We start from the raw sequence: 10610 nt of genomic DNA on the forward strand, positions 1-10610 counted from the left end.
TTAGATGCGAAATGCTAGATTTTACTACATTAGAAATACGAAGAGTTTATGTCACCTGAACTTATACACCATCTTCATTTTATTATCTTTAAAAAAAAATTAAGGGAGATGTCTTCTCAAAGTGACCTCAACGTGATAAGTTTGGTGTGAATAGAAAATTCTTTCTTATTTTTTACACAATAGAAAGACCTTTTTTTAATGCTGCTAAATGAACCCTAAATCTAACTAGGTTTCTCTTTTTTTTGACATAATAATAATGCACATGATAGTAGTAATAATAATAAAGAAAATTAGGTATATGAAATGAAATTAAAAAACAAATTTGAGCATAGCATGTGGACCCTAATAAAGAAAAGTTTAACCATCAAATGCTTTCTTTTATGAGGAATGCTGGTTACCTTTTTGTTTGTACTTTGTTCTTTATTTTGCTCATTCCACTCAAAATTGTTCATTCTCTAAGTCACTTTTTAAATGTCATATTTACAAAATAAAAATAAACCAAATCGAGAGTCATCTAGCTATCTAGATATAATAAAATAAATAGAAAAACTAGTGTTTTAATTAAACATTGAATGTCAAAAATTGAAGGTAAAATTAGTTCCAATTCCAACCTAAGTGCCAAAGTCAAGTTGAATTTAGCATATTGCTGCTCAGCGACATATTTTACATATTCAATAATAACCATCATTTAGCAAAGGGTTCATAGTCCAAGTGGTTAATAAAATTTACCTTCGCACCCGATGTCCTATATTCTCTTCCACCCTTCCCTAATATTGCTTTTATTAAATAAAAAATTGCAACCATAATTTCTTTTATTTTGATTTGGTCAATGTTAGTGGGGGAGGATGGTTGGTTGGGGGTGGTTTCATAATCCAATCTCTCCAGCATTTTTCCATCAAGTTATCAACCAGTCGAGATGCACAAATTGCTCCCACTTGCTTGTAAGCAGCAAGGAGAAAGCCCTAATGAACCATAAATTTTTTTTTTCTATAAATACATAGCCATGTTCTTCACTTCTCATTCCAAAACTCCATACAAATTCCTCTTATCATATCTCATGTGAATAGTAGTTGCTCTTGGGTTGCCACGACAATGGGTGAAAATATATTTAAAAAAAATTGCTAGGGCAAGCACTATTCACATGAACAGTAACTGACCTTGCCTCCTCTTGCCTTTTGCCATGGCAAATGGGTGGGATTCGGATCCTTTGCTATGATTTTCTCTACCAAGATATGCTTGACTTTTATTCTCCACATGACACCTCATTTATATTTCATCTAAGGGCTAAAACAATCGCAACACATATTTATTAAATTAAAAAAAGCTGGAAACAAATTGAATGCCATTTTTTTCTCCTCTTCTTCGCCTTCTCCTAACTTCTATGGGTCTTAAGCTTTAACGTTTAATTATACTGGAATTTTTTTTTAAATTTTGTTCTTAAAAGATTTGGGCAGCATATGCCTGTGGAGTAAAAACAAAATTGATCAACCTTCTACTACATATGAGCAAATGCCATGCCTAACCCAAAAAAATTTGAAAAAGAAGTAAACAATTAGCTAACCTCTTCTTTAGCTCCCATATTCTAAAATCATCATTGTTTAATGGTTAGCCATTACACAAAAAGTTTAAAATAGGACTCATGATAAGCGTATATTATATATATATATATATATATATATTGTACCTCATTCACCTATTTATTTGTTGCTATCCTAAATTTAAATTGTTTGTTTAATTTGTTTTGAGAGATTTGTGAAGGATTTCTGGAGTAGGAGAAATTGAGCTGAAATGGGGCAAGAAGATGAAGATTGAAGATTGAAGATTAATTGGAAAGAATCCAAGTCATTCCTTTCATCATAAGGAATGTTGTCAAATTTCCTAGTTCAAGATGGTTCAAGTCTTACCAAGTCAAACAAGGAGAAATCAAGAAGACCCTAGATTAGTAGGAATCCTATTTTTATAATAATTATAATTATACCTTAGATAGGTAGGATTTTTAGGAGTACTATATATAGGAGGCTTTGGCCACTATCACTATTAGAGAGAATGCTAGGCCATAAATTCCTACACACTCATACTCATAGTCCAAACACTTTAAGGACAATACGAAGAGAGCTTGCGCAACCTTGGCGTTCAACTTGGAGAATTCGGTGCCTTTCATGTCTTCATTAACCATCATGTTTCTCAATAAGTCCTTTATGAACTAATTTCTTTTATTAGGGCTACGAAAGCTATGAATACTCAAATTTTTTTATATTATTAATTTTATTTATCTATACATGTTGAGGGCTTGTTACCTTTCTTAATACTTTCAATTAATTGGCCACTACTTGCATGATTAGAATTAGGTTGAGACCGGAACAAGATTCTTAATAAAAAGCTTATTGTAACAAGTACCATAAATTACATAGCCACTAGGAAGAGTAGGTATATGATTTATGTAATCATTAGTGTTTTCCACAAATCTTAATGGGTTCTTAGCCATCCAAAATCATAACTAGAAATAGAGTGGGTTGACGGTAAGGAACACAAATAATATAACTCAGAAGAGAGTATTGGTGAGGTCAGGGAAAATGATTATTAACATGTTAGGTAAATTAGGATTAACAAGCTAGAAGGATTTTGGTGGGATTAGCTAGGTGAAATTGGTGTCCTAGTTATTTATCATAATTGGTTTCATCTTTTACATTGTTTACTTGTTCTTATTTAGATTATAATCATCATAATTCTCTTATCGTTTAATTCAAATATAATTAGGAATAAATCACTCTAGTATTTAATAGATTAATTTGATCCTTGTTGGAACGATATTTTATTTACCACTATATTAATTTGAGTGATATTGTCCACTTGCTATTAATCACATCAAATTTTGGCGCCACTGTCGGGGACCGACTTAGTCTGTTCATATTAGTGCAATTTATTTTCTAGTTGTACTTTGAATATTTAATTAGTTTTTATAATAAAAAAAATTTCAAGTACTTCTTTATCTCAAATTGATTTCGTTTTTTATAAAAAAAAAAAAAAAAAAAAAGGACATGAGGACTTATCTTCATACCACAAACAATACCAAAGGAAACAAAAAGCAAAAGGAAACAACGCATAGAAAAGAAAGAAGAAAGAAGGTACAACAACTTAATTTCTGAGCATATGGTGAATGACTGGTGCCTGCTCTTCAATTAGCCAACTAGTTAAATTGGAACCTGAGATTGAACAAAAGCTTCGAGCAATTCGTAGGAGACAATGAGAAGATAGAAAAAAGAAGAATCAACAAGGGGAAGAAGAGATGGCTCTAGTACCAAATGAAACAAAGGGAGACCTTGATATCCCAACAATTCGGACGTCACCCTCAAGCATCATTCTCCCTGCAGCTGCTAGGAATTATGAATTATTATCCACTTTAATATGATGCCTTCTTTCCATGGATTAAGTTCTAAACATCCTTTAGCTTATATTAGAGATATTTTAAACATGATTTCTAACATGACTTTGACAGAGGGAGTCATTGAAGAACATCTTAGGATGAAAGTCTTTCCCTACACAGTGAATGTGAGAATCCATATTCTTAAAGGTTTTTTAAGAAGGTTAAATATTTTATTTTTAATTACTTTGATAAGTATTAAATTATAGTAATTATATATAAATAATAGTTACTTTCTTAGTTCACTTAGTTGACATTCGTATGGCACATGTATATATGTTTTAATTGATTACATATATAGTTTTATTTGATTAGTTGTTACAGTAGTACATGGAGCTTTGTTGGATATTCTTAATTTTTAGTTTATTTATATATATATAGTTGTTATACTTTTATAAATGGAATTTATGTTTATAATATTTAATTGCTTTGTTATTTTCTTTATTAAATTATTTTTCTAATGGGTGTATTGATAAATTTTGGTTGGGTAAGTAAATAAAAGATAAAATGAGTCTCTACTTTTTGAAAGAAGCTGGAAGTGTTATTGATACATGTATATTCATCTTCATCCAAGTCATTGTGTGGGGATTGAAGTCTTCCAGTAGTTAATATATTTCTTTTGCTGTCAAAACATGTGCTGCCTACATATAATTGTTGGTTAGAATGTGTTTGAATTAAGTGTGGGCAGCAAGTAAGTTGGCGTGACATTTTACTAAGTGTGGCGTCATGTAAGCTGGAGGTGGCACATTAGTTTTTCATCCTATTGACACCTCTACTTACATACAATTGTTTAAACAAAAGGTTTGATAGGTATTTAGGTTTTGCTTGGACAATAAGTATATATGTTATTATCTTTTAGTAGCCGTCAATTACATCATCCAATAAGAATGAAGTAGTAGCCTACATTCCTTTGGTATAAATAGGAGTGCAATTGTTTCATTTTGAAAAGCATGGCGTGCATGGTTTGCATGGGAAAACAATAAGAGAGAAAGAAAGGGAGTGAAATACTAGAGAGAGAGTTTGAGTATGAATGCGGTGGAAATTAGGGAGTCGTCTTACAATTCTAGCAAAAGTTTTGGTGTCAAGGTAGGAGGTTTCTTGGGGGGGCTTTTACAGGGATTGATTTATTCAAAAAATTTTAGCATTGTTTTATGTGTTATATATAGTTTGGTTGATATTCTTTGTTACTGGGTGTTAAATTGCAAAAGAGCTTATTATGTTCTTATTTTGGTCAAAATCAAATTTTCTGCCTATTTTTTTGTTGTTGATGTTTTTTAGGTAAATTTGAAGCCACCAACATATTTAGAATAGTTATTATGATGATTTAACTCAGGGTTAGGGGTCTCGTGTGGTTTACATGACTTTTTAAGAAGATTTAAAGCTAAAAAATGTGGCCTAAAAACTATTTTTTTTAAAAACCAATTGCTGTTTGCCCAGAAATTTGAAGATTTTTTTTTGTCATAAAAGGGTTTTAGCGACGATTGTTCATCAGATTTCGTCACTAAAAGTCAATTTTCCAGATTTTTCGTATTTCATGTCCAGATCAATTCAAATCTATTCTATTTGAGATTTGAGATTTTTAGAGCTATTCTAGGTGTGTCGTCTTCCTTTGATGAACTTTCTTTATTCTTAAGCAATGGAGACTCATAAATTCATGCATATTTGTTTGTAAAATCACAAAATTCCTTTAACTTTTGAAAAGTAAAACATAAAAATAAAAATTTGCTAGAACTTTTACTTTCTTTTACTAATGGTGATTGTTAACGGGTGATTTAGCACAGACCTTAGAGGATATTGACAATCTCACACATTACACAGATTTAGAGTGGTTCACCCATGAATAGGGCTACGTCCACTGTAGAGCTTGATGTTTATGATGTATGAGTATTACATTATACATAGAGAGGCTTGAGAGCCTGAATAAAATAGGAAGAATAAGAGCTTGGGCGTCTCCAGATATGCCCATGGAGATGAGAATTGGAGATAGCCTTTCTAGATAGGGATCTTTTCTCTTATATAGGCAGGAGATGAGGGCCACTTGCCATTGTTTAATGGGCAAGTGGAATAAGCGTGGGTCATCCTTAGAGGAGTATGAGCTGGGCACGTGGGGAAGGCATGGGCCTATTAGGACCAGTGGCTCATTAGTTGGCAATCGAGGATAGTGGACTAGTTAAATGTCAGGACGTACATGGTAATCTATTGTCAAAGGCATGCGTGGTGGCCAGAACATAACGAAGGCATTAGGAGTCAGTTAGCACATAATGGTCGGCTAGCACATATTGCTCAAGTATGCCATATTGGTCGAGTTTGACATTTTGGCTAGGACATATAAGCTAGGCTATATTGAAAAGGGTAGCATACCTCAGGTAGGATATTTCGGCTAGGCCATCAGGTATAGGCAAGACCATTTGGTACAAACCATTTATGTATAACAATAAGCCCCCAAGTTCCTACTTGAGAACGAGTTCTTGACTGGGAACTTTCAAGCTTATCATGTTGGTCAAGCCGAACAGCTTGTTGTAAGTCATGTGCCTTTGTTGCAAATGGTTGGCTGTCAAACAAGCTATACAACTTTCAATGGTGAGTTGGGTCATGGAAATCCTAGCCTTGGTAGATCTCGATGGTAAGCCAAGTTGTGTTGGTCTCGATTGGCGAGCGTCTATAGGTCTGAAACTACCTGGTTGAATAGGCCTGAAAACTCTTGGTTTGGTCAAAGGCAATAATGAATCGGGTGGTGCCTTATGGTCTATTAGCACATAGTGAATTGGGTGGTACCTTTTGGTTTGCAAGTACCTAGTGAACTTGAAATATGCTAGCCTAGAGAAGTCACTACGTGAAGCATACCGACCCGAGCTAAGTAAGGCTTAACAAGGTAGCTGAGGGCACCTAGTGTCGACCAGGTACCTATATCAACAAGCCCCTAAGTTCTTCATTGAGAATGAGTTCTTAACTGGGAACTTCCAAGTCAATCATGTTGGCTGAGCCGAATATCATGTTGTGACTCATGAGACTTTAATACAAATTGTTGGTGGTCAGGCAAAGATATACAACTTCCGATGGAGATCCGAGTCATAGAGAGCCGAGTCTTGGTAAGTCTTGATGACGAGGTGAGCCTTAATGGAGTTCACACATGCGATATCACATTTATAACATAATGAAGATGTATGTAATTATCATATGATGAGGATGAATGTAATGATAGTGTGATGATGATGTATGTTATGTGACACACTACATACTAATTTATCGGGGATATACCCTTTTTTCCGTCTCACTTTAATCATGGCAGGACTTTGTTGTCTCTCTCTAACTATGGTGGGAGAGGTTGGAGGTGGTACTGAGGCGAGCCGACATACACGATGTCACCCAAGCCCAAAGTTCTTAGTGGAGAACTAGTTCAACTGGGAACTTTAAGTAAAATCATTGTGGGTGAAGGCGATCACCCTGTATTTTGGAAGGGGGAAGCTTTTGTTGCTTGGAGAATCAACCACGCAAGGTGATTGGATCCATATGTGACTTGGAGATTGATCATGCGACGTGCTAGGGTTGGTTATGAAGTGGAGATTTAGCATGCGAGGTGCTGTGGTTGGCTATGACATGGATATTAAGCATGCGAGGTGCTCAGCTCAGCATGCGATGTACAATCAAGGATGCGAGTTGGTGTTCACCTATCATGTGACTTAGAGATTAAGCTTACAACATGCTCGAGTTGGCTACAACCTGTAGATTTAGCATACAAGGTGCTCACTCGTCATATGATGTACGGTCAAGCATGCAAGTGGTGTTTGACCCATTATGTGATTTGGAAATTGGGTATGTGACGCATGGTCAGGCATGCAAGGTGGTCAGCTCAGTCATGCTTGCAAGGTGGTCAGCTCAGTCATGCTTGCAAGGTCGTCATATGTCTTATTAAATGACAAATCCATGAATCTTGTCTCTTGGGGTCATAGTGTAACACAATATAATCAAGCCATATTTCAATTTCAATTCAAAGGGGTATACACAATAAGCGGTGGACACGGATGCGACAGGCAGGAAATTGGGGAGAGGAGATGGGTTTAAGGGTTTGAAGTGAGAGGAGAGATTGGGGGTTAAGGTTTGGAGGGTTTAAGATTGGTTAGGTATACTATCGGGTATTTCGTTTTGGTACGAGGATGGGAGGAGATACTGATGGGCTTTTTTTTAAACACTTAGACCAAAACGATGTTGTTTTGGCCAGTTTTTTTTTTTTTTTTTTAATAATAAAAATTCTTGGGCCAAAACGACGTCGTTTTACCCTAGAGTTAAAAAATATATATATATTACCAGCGCTTCTTCTTTTTCCTCGCGTCGAGCATCACTCCTACTCTAAGGCAAATGATCAAGCAATTGGAGGGCGTGACATAGGGTCACACAATCGACTCAGGTAGACCTCCAAGCATTTTTCCATGGCTTCCATAGCACTTCACATAACCATACTTCAAGTATTTTGATGGATAATATTTGTGAGGTAAAATACCTCTAGGCCAAGCTGGGCCAGAGCACGGTGTTAGTAGTCGAGCTGGACTAGACCATAGTGTTAGTGGTCGGGTTGGGCTTGTGGGCTTATGGACCTATTGGTCCATGAGCTCAAGCTTGGTGCATATAAGGTTGATTTACGTGGTGTTCACTCAAAGGATTTCTAGTTCTAAATAAGTTGGGATGTTTCGAGATCACCAAAAAGCCTATCTAAATGGAGTTCTAGTCCAAGGAGGGATAGGTTGTACTATAGTCCTAGTTGAGGAGAGCTAGTTTGCTATGGAGTTCCACTTCTAGAAGGATTAGGTCGTCTAGGATGATATAAAAGGCTAAGGTCATCCTCCGTAAAAGGAATGCAATTCTAAGCACTAGAACCTATTGTGAAATTTTACTCTCAAACACTCAACTGACTTAAGCATAGGTCGGCCCACACCAGTGTCACCCACTGAAGCTATCTTGTGTTACAAGTTCTGGAGGATGACTTGGTTAGTCACGCTAACCTAGTTCGGCAGAATTGCCCGACCTCGATCTCGAAGGGGTCATCTTCTGTTGAACCAATTTTAGGTATCAACAGTTTGGCGCCCTCTGTGGGAATCGACTTCTTCTTGATTTTCATCTAAATTTTTAGACAACAACCACTTACTTGACACCATGAGTCAAAAGTTCAGCCACAACAAACCCGTCACCCCTACTACAGCTAAGAAGGGGATAAAGAAATCTAATCACTTATCTAACATCAAGACCTACCTAAAAGAGATGAGGAAAGACATTAACGAACTTTGTGATCAGAACAAGGAGGTCGAAGAAGAAGCCGATGAGACCCATACCGGAAGACAACGAAGGCTAGAAGAGTGGCGTTAAGAACATGGAGATTGTCAATGCGACGGACCCCAACGCCGAGGCAAACTTCAACGTGAGGGACATGCGGAAAGGAAAAGATAAATCTTGAATAATGGCTTGATATATCATGTCACATACTTATCTAATATTGCTAATTCATGCATAATGCCAATATACATTCATTAACAAAGTATGCTCCGCTTGCCGAAAAAATATATTGTACCAATCATTTCAATGATAAACTATTTTCTTGTATGAACATGTTTATCAAAGTTATTGTTACTGTATTAAGGTTGAAGGATATTCCAAGCGACAATGAGGACGAAGAACAAGTCTATTGAGGTTGGAGCATCTCATGAAGATTCCTGGCTGCGGAAGACCACACTTGCAAAGCCAACGAAAAGTAAGTTTTCAATGGCTACCTCAAGCTCAAAAAAACAGAAGCCAGCAAAACGAATCTCGAGTCCTATGGGTACTGGGGTGTTCGGGGTACGTGTGTTCATACCGAGGGACCGAAATCCTTGTTCACCCTTACTTCACGTGGATTTGGAGGAACATATCTCTTTCAAGGTATTCTTGTTTTATTTTACAATTTGCATTTCTCACTTTGGAATAATTTGTAATTAAGTGGGTCACAATCAAATTGAGATTACTAAACCCTTTATGTTTTATGCAGCTTACTTTAAAACAAACAAAAAAGTGTGGAAACAATGACAAGTGTGCTACATGGTATAACATAGTTATGCACGACACTTTGAAAGTGAAGGTCAAACAAGCTGGCTTTTTGCCATTTTTGTCAATATTGGGCCATGGAAAGAAAGGAGGCCTTAGCTAAGAGATGGTGGGACACTACCCACATATTCCACTTCGATGAAGTTGGAGAGATGACGATGACCCCCATGAACTTCGCAGCAATCATAGGATTGCATGTTGGTGGGAAGCGATTAAAGTATGACTTGGAGATTTACAAAAATAAGAACAAGCTAGTTCAATTGTTTGGGAAACCAATTGCAGACCTATTGGCGGGCGAAAGGAGAGTGCCGTATGAAAGCCTTTCCACCCCGTACTGGAAGAAAAATCCGAAAGATGATAAAGAAGCATACTAAATTGCAAAAGTATTTATACTGTGCTTGATTGGCTTTTCATTCCTAAATGATAAGAGCCAATACGTAAGTATGCACTACGCCCCTAGTCTGGAAATAGTCTCAGACATTGGTAATTACAACTAGGGCGGTGCGACTTTGGCTTGCTTGTATAGATCAATGGATTTTTGTTCCAGGGGCAAGTCCTCAAGCATGTGCGGGTATTGGAGGGCATGGGAGGTTAATGTAATCGAATTGAATATCCCCAAAGTGCAACATACTTTTTTGCTTAAATTGCTAATTTGTATATTTGTTTTGTGTAGGTATGGGCTTGTGAGTACCTAAAGCCGTTTGTTTTATCATGGCCCAGTGGGACTGTGAACACATGGCCCTGAACATTGAGGTGGGTAGGTGCAAAAGCAAAGCGAGACTTACACCATCAGTTGGTACATTTTAGAGTGATGATGCGACATCTAACAAATGATCAGGTATAAAGCCTTGACTCTTGAACCAAGATTTTATTACCCAAAAAATATATCATACGCAAAGGTCACCAATTTGTATTGTAGGTAAATTGGAACCAATGGGGGACCAATGAATCCGAGATGCCGGAAGAAGTCAAAAATACCATGTCGGCAACTTGTAAATGAATCCTACTTGAGGGACCAGCTGGTTCAACCTGGTTTTTAGGAGAGTAAGTCGCAATGCAAAGTTTAGGCACCACAGAACCTTGAGTACCCAAAATTCCACCGAGGACAGTGCTTTCCGAT

The sequence above is a fragment of the Prunus dulcis genome, chromosome 6 (genome assembly GCF_902201215.1).
Source record: "Prunus dulcis chromosome 6, ALMONDv2, whole genome shotgun sequence".
Lineage (NCBI taxonomy): Eukaryota > Viridiplantae > Streptophyta > Magnoliopsida > Rosales > Rosaceae > Prunus > Prunus dulcis.